Source organism: Myxine glutinosa, chromosome 11 (genome assembly GCF_964187855.1).
Source record: "Myxine glutinosa chromosome 11, kmMyxGlut1.1, whole genome shotgun sequence".
Classification (NCBI taxonomy): Eukaryota; Metazoa; Chordata; class Myxini; order Myxiniformes; family Myxinidae; genus Myxine; species Myxine glutinosa.
Genome location: NC_136271.1, coordinates 115034480 through 115049320, shown reverse-complemented (window position 1 = coordinate 115049320; position 14841 = coordinate 115034480). Strand labels below are relative to the sequence as shown.

The 14841-nt window shown below is 41.7% G+C and overlaps 1 long non-coding RNA gene across 1 annotated transcript; it reads left to right on the top strand.

Moving 5' to 3' along the window:
* The first annotated feature begins 8441 nt into the window (after nucleotides 1-8441).
* LOC137436969 (uncharacterized) lies at nucleotides 8442-14555 on the top strand. Its single transcript, XR_010986397.2, has 2 exons — nucleotides 8442-8846; nucleotides 12401-14555. It is a non-coding gene; the product is annotated as an uncharacterized LOC137436969 (long non-coding RNA).
* Nucleotides 14556-14841: the final 286 nt, after the last annotated feature.

The window sequence follows — 14841 nt, the reverse complement described above, 5'->3', positions numbered from 1 at the left end:
AATGATGATGTCATATGTGCATCCATTATGATGTCATAATTCGACAAGTACAAAACTTCATCCGATCAAGATGAAATTTCTTGAGCGTCATCTTTGGATAAATTAGTGGAGAAAAATATATAATGACTATGTCATCGTTCACATGGTACGGCCGCCCGATTTGTTTCAACACAAAAGCCGTAAGAACCACGAAAAACACGTCTTGGCAAAGGTCTGCAATCTCTGATTGCTCTTTCTTGTTCTGTTTGTGAAGGTTATTCCCATCGCAAAGTAATTTTATAAACTATATTCAAAGATACAAGGTGAACCTTCCTTTTTTCACAGAAAATTACACTTTTTCATGCCTTCATGTCTTCCAGGGTGCAGAACTAAAATCTATTGTACACCACACCTTTCCTATACCATCCCCAGGTGCTGCATAACGTCATTGCCGGGCACCGAAGGGGGCTCGGCAGTGACGCACGCTGAAAGGGAGTACTCAGTTTTCACTCTGGTTGTTTGTTTTCTTGTTTGTTGTACACCGCACCTTTCCTATGCCATCTCCAGGCATTGCAAATCGTCACTGCCGGGCACCAAGGGGGCTCGGCAGTGACGCACGCTGAAAGGGAGTACTCAGTTTTCACTCTGGTTGTTTTCTTTCTTGTTTGTTTGTTTGTTTGTTTTTCCAGGCGATATCTCAGCCATCCTTTGAGCTGGGAAGCTGAAATTTCGGCACAATAGCGAGCAAGTCCTTTGTCAAAAAGGGTATTTGTTGTTTTTTGATTAATCAATTAATTGAGGAGTTATTTAATTATTAGCGATTAATTAAGTACTTATTTAATTAATTAAATTTCCTTTCTCTTCTGACCATTAACTCAGGCACCTTTTGAGTAAGGAAGCTGATATTTGGACATGCCAATGACCAGGTGATTTGGCTGCAAAGGCTATTTTTGATTTATTAATTAATCAATTAATCAATTAATCGATTAATTATTTAATTATTCGATGAATTACTAAAAAAAAATTTTTAATTACAGATTCTGATGAAATGGTGGTGGTTTATGTGTTCTCTGACCGAATTGATTAATAATTTAATTTTTTTATGATTATTATTTATTTATTTTCATTATTAATAATTTATTTCTTTTCTTTCTCATTTGGCCAATATCTCAGGCACCTTTTGAGCTCGGAAGCTAATATTTGGACATGAGTGACCAAGTGATGTGGCTATCAAGGATATTTTTGATTTATTGATTAATCAATTAATCAATTAATCGATTAATTATTTAATTATTCGATTAATTACAAAAAAAAAAAATTCAGTTACAGATTCTGATGAAATGGTGGTGGTTTATGTGTTCTCTGACCGAATTGATTAATAATTTAATTTTATGATTATTATTTATTTATTTTCATTATTAATCATTTATTTATTTTCTTTCTCACTTGGCCAAAATCTCAGGCACCTTTTGAGCTGGGAAGCTAATATTTGGACATGACAGTGACCAAGTGATGTGGCTATCAAGGATATTTTTGATTTATTGATTAATCATTTAATCGATTAATTATTTATTGATTAATCGATTAATTATTTATTGATTAATCAATTAATTTAATTTTTTATTAATGACTTATTTAATTAAATTTCGAAAAGATACATCTTCGGATGAAGCACTAGTGGTTTAGTTATGCTATTAGCCAATTGATTAAGAAAATATTTTGTGATAATCTTTTATTGATTTTAATTATACAATTAATCAATCAATTAGTGTATACCTCTCCCTCCCAATGCAGCCTCGATGAGCTGCACTGCGGTATTGCCAGGCGGCGGAGGCGCCCCGGCAATGCCGCGCTGTAGAATATTTAATTATTTGGCATGGGGGCGGTGTACTTTGAATGTATCTGTACTTGTTTGTTTGTTTGTCAGGGCGATATCTCAGCCATCCTTTGAGCGAGGAAGCTGCAATTTCGGCACAATATTGGGCAAGTCCTTTGTCAAAAACATCATTTTTGTTTTTGATTAATCAATTAATTGAGGAGTTATTTAATTATTAGTGATTATTTAAGTACTTATTTAATTAATCAAATTTCCTTTCTCTTCTGACCATTAACTCAGTCACCTTTTGAGTTAGGAAGCTGATATTTGGACATGCCAATGACCAGGTGATTTGGCTGCAAAGGCTATTTTTGATTTATTAATTAATCAATTAATCAATAAATCTATTAATTATTTAATTATTCGATTAATGACTAAAAAAAAAAAAAAATTTTTTTTTTTTTGTATACTGAATCGAGGCTCGTGAAAGAACTAACATTTATTTCACAAACAAATCAACCAGACAAACAAAATATATAAAAAGAGGGAGCGGAAAACAAGATGGGGAGAGAAAGGGAAGCACACAAACACAACATTTGAGAGCAGGGAGATGTGTGGGAGGGAGAGGACTTGGGGGGAGGAGGCGTGGGAAGGGGGGTGGGGGTGGGAGAGGTATAAAACACAAGGACGCCAAGGACTTCCAGGACAGAAGTTGGTATTTCAAAAAAGTGGATTTGGGGTGAAATTTGCAGGGGTAGAAAAGATCAAGGTTTTGGATGGGGGAAGATAAGAGATGGTGGTGAACAGCTGTTTTAAAGACCTGGAGGGTGGAGTGTGATTGAAGAGAGTGAGGGAGTTTGTTCCAGAGGTGGGAGAAAAGAGGAATGAAGGAGTAAAGGTGAGCAGAGAGTCTTGATTTTGGCAGTTTAACCATAAGAGGGTTGCAGGCAGATCTTGTGCGACCTGTAGGAATATTTGGGGGACAGAGCCCAGAGAGAGCTGGGGGGGGGGGGGGCAAGGCCAGAGAGGAGTCGGTAGAAGACGGAAAGACCACCAACCTGCCTGCGGTGAGTGAGTGAAAGGCCCTTGGAATTAGCTTCATCGTGGGAGATTCCATTGATTCTGAACGCTTTGGTTTCAACAGCGTGAAGACGAGCTCGGTTTGAGGCATGAGCACCAGCCCAGAGGGGAGAGCAGTATTCCATTGAGCTGCGGATGAAAGCCTTGTATGTGGTGAGGAGCTCAGGTGTGCCAAGGAAGGACTTTGCACGACGGAGGATGCCCAGTCGGCGACTGGCTTTGGAGGCCAGATTTGAAATGTGGTTTTCCCAGGAAAGATCATGGCAGATAGTGAGACCCAAAAGCTTGAGTGACAGGACTTCTTGGAGAGGATTATTTAGAAAGTGGATGGGAGGGTTGTCCAGTCGGTCTTTTCGGAGAGACATCGTAAGGGTGTGCGATTTGTCAGGATTGAAAGACATGTTCCACTTGTTTGCCCAGTCTGTGATTTTGTCCAGGTCTGCAGAGAGTGAGGAGGCTGCAGACTGCCAATCTGAGGGATGAGGAATGGAGCGACAGAGAGTGGAGTCATCAGCAAAAAGATAGAGAGGATTTTCAAGAGAGTCAGAGAGATCATTGATGAAGACCAGAAAAGGCACAGGGCCCAGAAAACTGCCTTGGGGAACTCCAGCCTGAACAGGAAGAGGAGATGAGAGAAACCCTCTTGAAAGAAACCCTTTTGAGCTCGGAAGCTAATATTTGGACATGAGTGACCAAGTGATGTGGCTATCAAGGATATTTTTGATTTATTGATTCATCAATTAATCAATTAATCGATTAATTATTTAATTATTCGATTAATTACAAAAAATATATATATTAGTTACAGATTCTGATGAAATAGTGGTGGTTTATGTGTTCTCTGACCGAATTGATTAATAATTTAATTTATTAATGGTTATTATTTATTTATTTTCATTATTAATCATTTATTTATTTTCCTTCTCATTTGGCCAATATCTCAGGCACCTTTTTGAGCTGGGAAGCTAATATTTGGACATGACAGTGACCAAGTGATGTGGCTATCAAGGATATTTTTGATTTATTGATTAATCATTTAATCGATTAATTATTTATTGATTAATGGATTAATTATTTATTGATGAATCAATTAATTATTTAATTTTTTATTAATGACTTATTTAATTAAATTTCTAAAAGATACATCTTCGGATGAAGCACTAGTGGTTTCGTTATGCTATTAGCCAATTGATTAAGAAAATATTTTGTGACAATCTTTTATTGATTTTAATTATACAATTAATCAATCAATTAGTGTACACCTCTCTCTCTCTCTCCAAATACAGTCTCTATGAGCTGCACTGCGGTATTGCTGGGTGCCGGAGGCGCGCCGGCAATGCCGCGCTGTAGGATATTTAATTATTTGGCATGGGGGCGGTGTACTTTGAATGTATCTGTACTTGTTTTCTTTCTTGTTTGTTTGTTTGTCCAGGCGATATCTCAGCCATCCTTTGTGCTGGGAAGCTGAAATTTCGGCACAATAGTGAGCAAGTCCTTGGTCAAAAACAATATTTTTTGTTTTTTGATTAATCAATTATTTTTTTGAGTTATTTAATTATTAGCGATTAATTAAGTACTTAGACATTTCCTTTCTCTTCTGGCCATTATCTCAGGCACCCTTTGAGTTAGGAAGCTGAGATTTGGACTTGCCACTGACCAAGCGATTTGGCTGCAAATGCTATTTTTGATTTATTGCTTAATCAATTAATTAATTAATCGATTAATTATTTAATTATTCGATTAATGACAAAAAAATTTTTTTTAAAGTTACAGATTCTGATGAAATGGTGGTGGTTTACGTATTCTATTAGCCAATTGATTAACTATTTAATTTTTTATGATTATTATTTATTTATTTTCATTATTAATCATTTATTCATTTTCTTTCTCATCTGGGCAATAGCTCAGGCACCTTTTGAGCTGGAAGCTAATATTTGGACATGACAGTGACCAGATGATGTGGCCATAAAGGATATTTTTGATTTATTGTTTAGTTAATTAATCGATTAATTATTTATTGATTAATCAATTAATTATTTGATTTTTTATTAATGAATTATTTAATTACATTTCTAAAAGATACATCTTCGGATGAAGCACTCGTGGTTTAGTTATGCTATTAGCCAATTGATTAAGAAAATATTTTATCATAATCTTTTCTTCATTTTAATTATGCAATTAATCAATCATATATTGTGCACCTCTCCCTCCAAATAAAGTCTCTATGAGCTGCCAGAGTCGCCCCGGCAATGCCGCGCTGGAGGATATTTAATTATTCGGCATGGGGGTGGTGTTCTTTGAATGTTTCTGTCCTTGTTTGTGTTATGATTGGTGTAAACCATGACAACACAGCAACTTAGGTACAGTCATTATTGTCAGCTAAAACAAGCACATTCCTCTGTAGCGAAGCATGGTGAGGTGAGTGCAGCGAGCTGAGCCATGCTCATATATATATATATATATATATATATATATATATATATATATATATATGTATATATATATATATATATATATATGTATATATATATATATATATATATATATATATATATATATATATATATATATATATATATATATATATATATATATACAGTGAAACCTTGACTTACGAGTTTAATTCGTTCTGTGACCGAGCTCGTAACTCAATTTGTTCGTTTCTCAAATTAAATTTCCCCATTAAAATGCATTGAAATGCTATTAATCCGTTCCAGCCTGCCAAAAACCACACCATTTTTTTTTAAATATACAGTATCTCGCGCTTTATATTTCACCTGTATGCAGCATACAAGTTGGCAGGATGGCCTGGACTGGAGGTACGCACACTTGACTCTAAACTGTCCAGCCTGGGTTTGAATCCCGACCCAGCTATAACCTGTCATGGGTGAATCACAGGCAGGGTGATTCATCAATGTGTGTACCGCTAAACTGGGCGCCCCGTTTGCGTCCCATTAGTTGTTGGATGTTAAGGATCTCACCGTGTTTTCCACAAAGAGAAGGCGAGCTATCGCCGGCACTCTGAACAAGTTGTGGCCTGGCATGCTCTTGTCCTCTGCCGTTATATACGTCCTCCTCGGCATCCTGCGAGCTGCTTCTCCGTCAACCACACAAACAACAACTTCTCCATCTCTTCATGGATAGAGGTCCGGAGCTTTGAAATAATCGTAACGCCCTTGGCTGGCGTTATAGCCTTTATCGACTCCTTCTGCTTCAAAATCGTACATATCGTAGAAGTACTACGATCGTACTGCCTCGCCAAGTCGAAAACACGCACACCTCGCTCATGTTTTTCAACGATTACGTGTTTTATATCCAAGCACATCATCCTCTTCTTCTTCTCAGTACTGCCCTTGGCACTCAATTTCTTAGGACCCATGGTTAAAACTAAGAAATTTTCCAAAATAACCAAAATGCGAAAACAAAGCAGCAGCGATATACGGCAGAGATGCTTGCACGGCAAGATAACCACGTGACCTGAACCCACCTGGTGGCGGGTGGCGTAAGCTCCAAAATAACCAAAATGCGAAAACAAAGCAGCAGCGATATACGGCAGAGATGCTTGCACGGCAAGATAACCACGTGACCGGAACCCACTTGGTGGCGGGTGGCGTAAGCTCGTAACTCAGATCTCGGCTCGCATCTCAAAGCAATAAACCGCCCGAGCGACGGCTCGTATCTCGGAAAACTCGTAAGTTGGTGCACTCATAAGTCAAGGTTTCACTGTATATATATATATATATATATATATATATATATATATATATATATATATATATATATATATATATATATATATATATATATGTCGAGATCATGCCTTTTATTGTGCCTTATGTAATTGTGGTTTGCATTTAATAATGGATGCTTTGTGAAAAGGATTAAGCTTACCATGTTCCCTCTTGTTTTGAACTATGTTTTATTGTCCAACTGTGCCAAAAAATGTAGAAAGATAGTGAAACCGCTTGCTCCGTTAGACCCCTAGTGAAAACGCGTCTGTCTGTCCTTGACCAAAAGCCAACATGGAAGATAAGTTTTGAGAATGTCACGGTGCTCTTTCTCCCTCCCGCATCTTGCCCTTTGCTCATGCCAAAGAAGATAGGACAAGGGTGGGGGTACTGGTCAACGTTTCCCCCATTGTGTATTATACTGCTGAAACTTGCCAAAATTAGCGGAGATTTTTATCACACTCTGCAAGTATATAAGGAAGTTCTTTCTGTAAGGAACTCAGGAGTGTATGTGGCCATGCTGTTCATTTGTGAAGGGTATGACTCTTACACCCTCCACAGCGCTGTGATATTGGTTCATCATTAAATCTTGTTATCTCTTGAACTCAAGGTGTGGAACATGGTTCTTTCTCGACAATTTTGGTGTCAGGAGTGGGATCCGACTCTGAGCGATATTTGGGAGGCAGACCCTGTGGGGACTCAGCGGAGAGGCTGGCCAGCACTGATTCGATTAACGTGAGTTTTCATACTGAGGGGTCTTTCCAAATTGAGCTCCGTTCACTCACTCAGGCTGTCTGTCTTCCATTTCGTCGTTCCGTGCTTGGATCACGAACAAATTGGAATCTGGTGTGTAAGTACAGGCCTATTTGGCTCGGGTAACAAGTTGTCTATTGATGAACCAAGAAATGGGGGTCAGTTAGCAAAAAGGGGGGACTTCTTGGTAAAGCCAAGAACTTCCCAGGCAGGGCAGTCTAGAGACAAGATGGAGTTGATGGGGTTGATAGTAACCAGAGAAAGTATTGGCTGCGGATTAACGGAGGGGACCCAAGGAGGATGGCCAGGATAAGTGTTAAGCTAAGTTAAGAAGGGAGAACCCCTTTAGGAAAGCCCTGGCATGGGTGATAAGTTAGACAAGTTAGAAGCGCTATATAAGCATTGACCGCGAGTTAGCGCCGCGGGAGGACCGGATTAGGGAAATATCGGCGCGGTAAACTAAAAGGCAGGATTTTTCGGTGGATGGCCTCGGGGCGCTTCCTTGCGCCTTGTACGCATCACGAGCTGCTTCTTGCAAATGGGGGTCGTGCTGCCGTGCGCTGGGAGCGACCGCCTGGGCGCATGGACGGGAAAATGTTCCGTGCACGTTAATTAAAGATCTTAAGGGAGATTAAGGTATGTCGGAGTAATAGTACTGTGTTAAGAGAAGGGTATTACAGATCGGGGGGCGGCCCGATCTTCGACCCGCTGGAGGGACTAGCCCAAGGAAGGTAGGACGATGAGTATTTTAAGTTAAGCTACGCACTGGATGTGTGTATCTGATAAACCCCCCCCCCCCCCCCCCCTCAAGGCCTTCTTTGTCCTGTCTCAGGATTTAAGGCATGCACATCCGGTGCAGTTTTTACCCAAAGGAAGGAGTTCTGACAATATGCTATAGGCAGGTCAAGTATTAGCTCTTTCTGGACAAAAGATGAGGTTAGATCTGGAGAAATAAAACAGAGAGGATTATAATGTACGAGGTGTGTGGAATCCAGCTGTGAACACGCGAGCCGAGACATGCAGGCAGGTTGCCGGGGCAACGGAGTAGCTGCCTCGCGGGGAACAGCGAGGTGGGACAGAATCGAGACAGGAATGCGGACCATGCTGTGCACAAGCAGGAGACGCATTCGTGTGTGTGAACAATGCGAGTGATGAGGTAGCTTGAAGTGATGTGTTGGAGTGAGCACATGTATGTTGTGTGCTGAGTGGAAGCAGTGCTGCATTGTCGAGCATGCTTCCAAGGAAGACTTTGGGATGCTAGAGTTGGAAGCGTTTTGTTTTGTATCTCAAGGGAGATATTGGTTATTTCTTATATGTGGAAATAGGAAATGTTTATGTGATTTTTGGAGAAGGATAAATTAAACTGGAATCAGAAAAGCGCAGGTACCAGATAGGAGAAAGGCAGGAGAAGTGCTGAGACTTCAAAAGCACAGGAAGAAAGAAATCCAGGTAGAAACCAAGGGATGGATCGGCTCACAGCAAGGAGCCAGGTAAGTTCACAGGTAGGAAGTATATGGAGTGTGCATGAATTTATACTGTATTGTATGGAGAATAAAGGGTCAGTCACATGGTATGTGTGTATAAGGGAATGAATGATCTGTCATTGCAGCGTGTATTTGTGTTTATTGTGTGTGTGTCATTGATGTGTGTCATTGATTGACAAGGGGTTCCCCAAATTGCCTGCGGGCGTTGGGCAATCCGGATGAGTACATTTAGGAAGAAATAAGAGGTATCAGTTTAGATTTTGAGATGCCATGTGGGACTCAGTCTGCTGGGGAAAATTGGCAGGGAATAATGAGTATGTTATGGAGAGCATGTGTAGACAGGGCTTTAAAACAAGTGTTCAATTACATCCCCACATTAACGGCTCTCCAGATGTAGCAAGGGAGAATGGGAGTAAAAGTCAAAAATGATAGGCTGTCAACCGACTGGGTGTTTATTCAACGGCATGGCCGGGGCTTGTATTTGGCCGACTTGGGATGGCAGAATGCGTTGAATGAAGGCAAGAATGACATGTGATGCTGGCGTGTGCCATTTATGGGTGCTGAGTGTACATGATGGTGGAGCGGGTGCGAGGATGCACGCTTGGATTTAAACATGTATTTAATTATCTGAGGATGTGTGCCGAGGTACAGTGTGGATCAATTAATGGAGAGGGCACTTTGACTTTGTACATCCGTGGACTTTGCCATGCGTGTGAAAGCGCAAGTCAATGATAATAATGTCTTGTCCAGCACAATATTTTCGCAACTATGGAATGTGCTCGAATTCCATGTTGGTGCAATACGAGTGTGATTCCCGCCATGCATGCCGCGAGAGATACATTGTTTGTGATGGGACTGTGGCGAAAGGTTGGATAGCAATGTGTAGAATATAAGATGCGTCGGTACATTTGTGTTGATCGATGCGCCGAAAAAGAAGTTGGAGGCGCGTGATGGAGTTGCAGGTGCGAACCAAAGCGGTGTCCGCGGTATTTACTGGGGGTCGAAAGTCACTCCCTCAGTGTCTGCAGACTTGTCGTTCGGCAGTGTCGAAAGACAGGTTCGATTGTCGGTCTGTCTGCTTGATTTTCGGGTCTCACTCTGAGTATATGGTATATACTCTGAGTATATGGTCGTTTTCTGTTTTGTGCTTTAATGGTGGTTGATTTGACTTCCCTGAAAGGGGGACAATAAATATTTGGTGTTAGCTGTTGTCATTTCGGATGTTTGCAGTTGTAATGTGGAGCCAGTCTGTCTGTCCGACTGGGTGTGTCTGACTGCGTCTGCAAATATGGATCAAGGAGGAGCAGTGTCTGCGGTGTCAGTTATGGTGTCGAATGTCATTCACTGTGTCTGCTGACATGTCGTGTGACTATGGTGACTATGATGGTGTGTCCTGGCGGGAAGAATCGTGGCAGCCTACAGATTTGAATGGAATGGCCTCTGTGAGACCATCCTGTTAGTACGTTGGGGGTTCGTCTGTCTGTCTGTCTGTGAATGGAAACTCAGAAAATTGAACTGGACTTCGACAGAAGGCAGGTGGGTGGTCACCTGCTGTGAATTGTGGTGGAACATTTGTGATGTCCCCTAATACGAGGGGACGAATTGGTTTGTAAATGTGTTGTGCAGGTACTTTCTCTGTAGGTAGCCAAATTCTACCTGGGGTAAGTCAAGGTGGAGGGGAGTTGTCTCTGATGCCTTGCTCCACGGGGCAGTACTATTGTTGTCAAGTCTCATGTAATCTTGGTTAACGTATATCTACGGACAAGAGCTGCACTTTATTTTAGTAAGTGACTGGGAAAGTTTGTTTTAAAAAGTGCCAGTGGAGTTGTTTAGAGTTATGGAGGTCACAGCTCGCTGGAACCTCTTTGTTTATGTTTGGCTGGCTTACACTGGCTAGTGTATGGGAAAAAGGGGGACTGAAAATGCTTTGAATTTGCAGCCTGGCGGACAAGAGCTGTGTTTGGGAAGGTTAGAATCCAGCATTTTGCAGCCCTGAGCAGAGGGGATTGCCCATTGGGCATGTTTAGGATTTAACAGAGTGGTGGAGGTCTGTGGAAATATGAATCCAATGTTTGATGGATACTGTGTTGGTGTGCTCTGAGTTCGAAGGAAGATGATGCGATTATTTCAGATTTATCATAGTTAAGTTTGAGAAAGTTGATTTGAAGCCAGGATTTTATTTCAGTGATGCAGTCCGTCAAGATAGAGTTGAGCAGTGGATTTGTGTCTGTCAGAGGTAGGATTTGAACCAAGAAAGGGCGGTGCCGGTAATGTTAAAGGTGCGATTCCAGGAAGGGCTATTCAGGCACTTTGAAGTGACTTACATCGGAATGCATCTCTTGGAGGACTCCCGCTGTTCAAGGGAGGAAAGGTGTGAAATAGTGACGTCATCCTCGCTGGAAATGTGATTGGAAATGGCAGGATTGACGCGAGAGTCACAGTGGGTGAAAAAATTGACCAACATGAGAATTAGGTCTATTTCAATAAATAGATCAGGTTATTTTCTTTTTATTATTTGTTTATTGGGCAGCTATTGGGCCAGAGGCTAAAACAGGTGTCTGCAACAGGTGCATGGGATGCTAAGAGAGGTATTAGAGGACATTGGATTAACTTTAAATTGAAATGAAAATTGAACAGGTGGATTAGGAAAATGAGTTTGTTCAAATAATCGTGGCATCTGTGGGATGCAACAATTTTGTGCCAGAATAGTGTATGGGGAACCGTCATCTGGGAAGCGTCGTTAAATGGCAGTAGGTTTAGACGGGTATTGAAAGGGTTCGTGCAATGTCATTTTGGGGCACCACTCGACACAAGAGTGGTAGAGAGCTGAAGTGAATTCTGCCAATATGGTGCAATAGGGTGACAACTGAGTTTTATTTGGAAAACTATTTGTTTGCAAACTTGGTTCGTACATAAGCTGGCAAAGAGATTATGCCAGTCTGAGGGAGTTTGTGTCCTTTGGATGGGAGCTGGAGCCTTGTAGGGTTGGGGCTTGTGGCTTGCCATTGTCTGTCTGCCAGTTATGGTGGGCAGAGGGAAGAGGGAGTGATACTGCTCTGGCCTCTTGCTTGGCAGAATTGAGTGTTGCTGGTTTTACCCCTGTTCAAAATTGAGCTCTCGAGAGCTGATTAACATTAGGATGCATCTCTCAAGGGACCCCTGGGTGGTCTCGAGAGCTGAAGTGTGAAATATGGTGACATTGTCTTGTGGACACTTTGTGAGTGGCTAGACATGCGCCTGAAAGGGGAAATTGTATTCATAACTCATGTGGGTTGTGTCTGAAGGAAAGGTTTGGGAGAAAATGTGAAGAAGGTCGTGGAAAGTGCAAAGATGATTGGATTGGAAAGTCGACTCAGATGGATTATTTGTCAATGACAGGTGACTTTGTTAGGAATTGTTGAGGAAGTAGAGGAAAAGGTTGTAAAAAGTTAATGGAAAAGACAGGAAATAAAGGAAAGTGGTTAGTTATGGACTGTTGTTTTTGTGATAAGAAGGTGATACAAGGGGTTAGCTTGCACTGGGGGGACCAATGAATGTAAAGTTTAAAAACGTTGTGTTAGATTGCTACATGCAGAATGACCCCAATCGAGGAGGTGATTGGGGGCTGGTGAAGATTGGATCACGGCTCTGCAGACCAGGTGAACAGAACTCCACCAGGTATGTGGGAATCACATCAATTGAATTATTGCTCAAAGGGAGGTGATAGAGCAAAATGAAGAAAATTGTCATGGGGACCGCAAGGCTAACCCCCGCTCTTGCAGGGAAATGGCTTTGGGAGGCTAGTTGTTGTTGTTTTAGTAGACTCTAGGTTCTAAAACCTAAGGCAAAATGCATAGGAGGGTAAAGTTGGCGATTGCGGATGGAGATTAGCTAGAGAACTTGGAGACGATTTCGTTATTTTTCAGATAATTTTTCCAGTGGGTTTATACTGGTGTGAAATTCGCGTATCTAGGAAGGAAGGGAAAAAATGTCCAGGTATTGATAGGATAACAGTGAAATTTTGAAGGGGAGAATACCGATTATTTCCATTGACCAAATGGGGGGGGGAAATGGTTGGTAAATCATGTATTATTAGATGTAGGGAAGATGATTAAAAGGAAGGCATTTTCGGAAATTGGTGAAAGTAAATATGGCATTTAAATTTCCAGACACGACACAGGAAATGCGGCTATGAATAAGCCAACCATCTGAGAAATAAGGTAACTAAATGCCAATTGGTGGGACGGGGGGCTAGGAATTTGACCATGGTGTGTGTAAGAAAGTATTTTTCAGGATGGACGATGAAGAAACCGCCGTCGGAAGACCATGATCTTGACCACAGAGGCCGTCGACCTGAATGGGTCCTACAACAAGGCAGATGTGACCGGCGCTTCAGAAGATTGTATTGATTTTTGTGATGACTGTGATACTTGTGTTGAAAATCCCTTGTGGGAACTGGCTGATGCCTGTATTGATGTTTGTGATGACTGTGATACTTGTGTGGTAAACCCCTTGCGTGTACTGGCTAACGCCTCTTATGTATTACAAGCTCACAGCTGCACACCCCCTTCCGACCCAACTATGGATCTGATTGCGACGCTGGGTCTGGCAGTCGAGGGACCCGACATGGATATCCTAGACCCGCAAGCCGACCAGGCGTCCATGGGAGACTTTGACATAAAGGAAGTCCCTCTCTTTGCTTCAATGTTTTGGATCTCTTTGCTTCAAGTGATTCGGATTTTAACGCTCTGTACCCTGACCAGGAACATGAGACACAAGATACTGACAACATTATGTATTCCCCAGAACAGCAGCACGTGAGAGATCTCATGGGCATGATCGTTGATTAACTTCGAAGATCTGCAAGGACCGCATCTGCAAAGGGTGGGGGGAGCAAGTTCCGCAGGGGAGGTTGCTGGCCCCCTGGCGGAGCAGAACCTCATCTGGACCAGAGGCCTTCGTTGTGGATCCGAAACGTTAATAGACTTTCATGTTCTGAGTCTTCATGTTCCAAACACGCACAACATGACACCTTTCAAACATGCATGCAAGGTACTTTATGTGCGTGGCATGCCCTTGGAGGACACACATACAACACTCAATAAAGCCCGATGTGGCCACATATAACACTATACTCTTTTGCTTTGCAAATAAAGCCGATGTGGCCTGGTCTCTGTGATACGTAGTCTCGTAGAGACCAAATGGGGGAATGTCGAGATCATGCCTTTTATTGTGCCTTATGTAATTGTGGTTTGCATTTAATAATGGATGCTTTGTGAAAAGGATTAAGCTTACCATGTTCCCTCTTGTTTTGAACTATGTTTTATTGTCCAACTGTGCCAAAAAATGTAGAAAGATAGTGAAACCGCTTGCTCCGTTAGACCCCTAGTGAAAACGCGTCTGTCTGTCCTTGACCAAAAGCCAACATGGAAGATAAGTTTTGAGAATGTCACGGTGCTCTTTCTCCCTCCCGCATCTTGCCCTTTGCTCATGCCAAAGAAGATAGGACAAGGGTGGGGGTACTGGTCAACGTTTCCCCCATTGTGTATTATACTGCTGAAACTTGCCAAAATTAGCGGAGATTTTTATCACACTCTGCAAGTATATAAGGAAGTTCTTTCTGTAAGGAACTCAGGAGTGTATGTGGCCATGCTGTTCATTTGTGAAGGGTATGACTCTTACACCCTCCACAGCGCTGTGATATTGGTTCATCATTAAATCTTGTTATCTCTTGAACTCAAGGTGTGGAACATGGTTCTTTCTCGACATATATATATTGTTACGGATCGCGGATTAGATGTTATTTACCGAGCGGTGGTATTGCCGCGACCTAACAGTTCCCCCGATTCTTCCCCAACTTACCCGATTCCACCCGACGTTGACCAAATCGCGCTATGCCAAATCAATGGAGGAAAGGACACAACGACTGGGATAAATGAAACGACGCAAGGGGTACAGTTCTCAAGACCTCCGGAGGAGGATATAATTACGGTGGGGGAGAAAAGGGGTAGATTACAAGGCA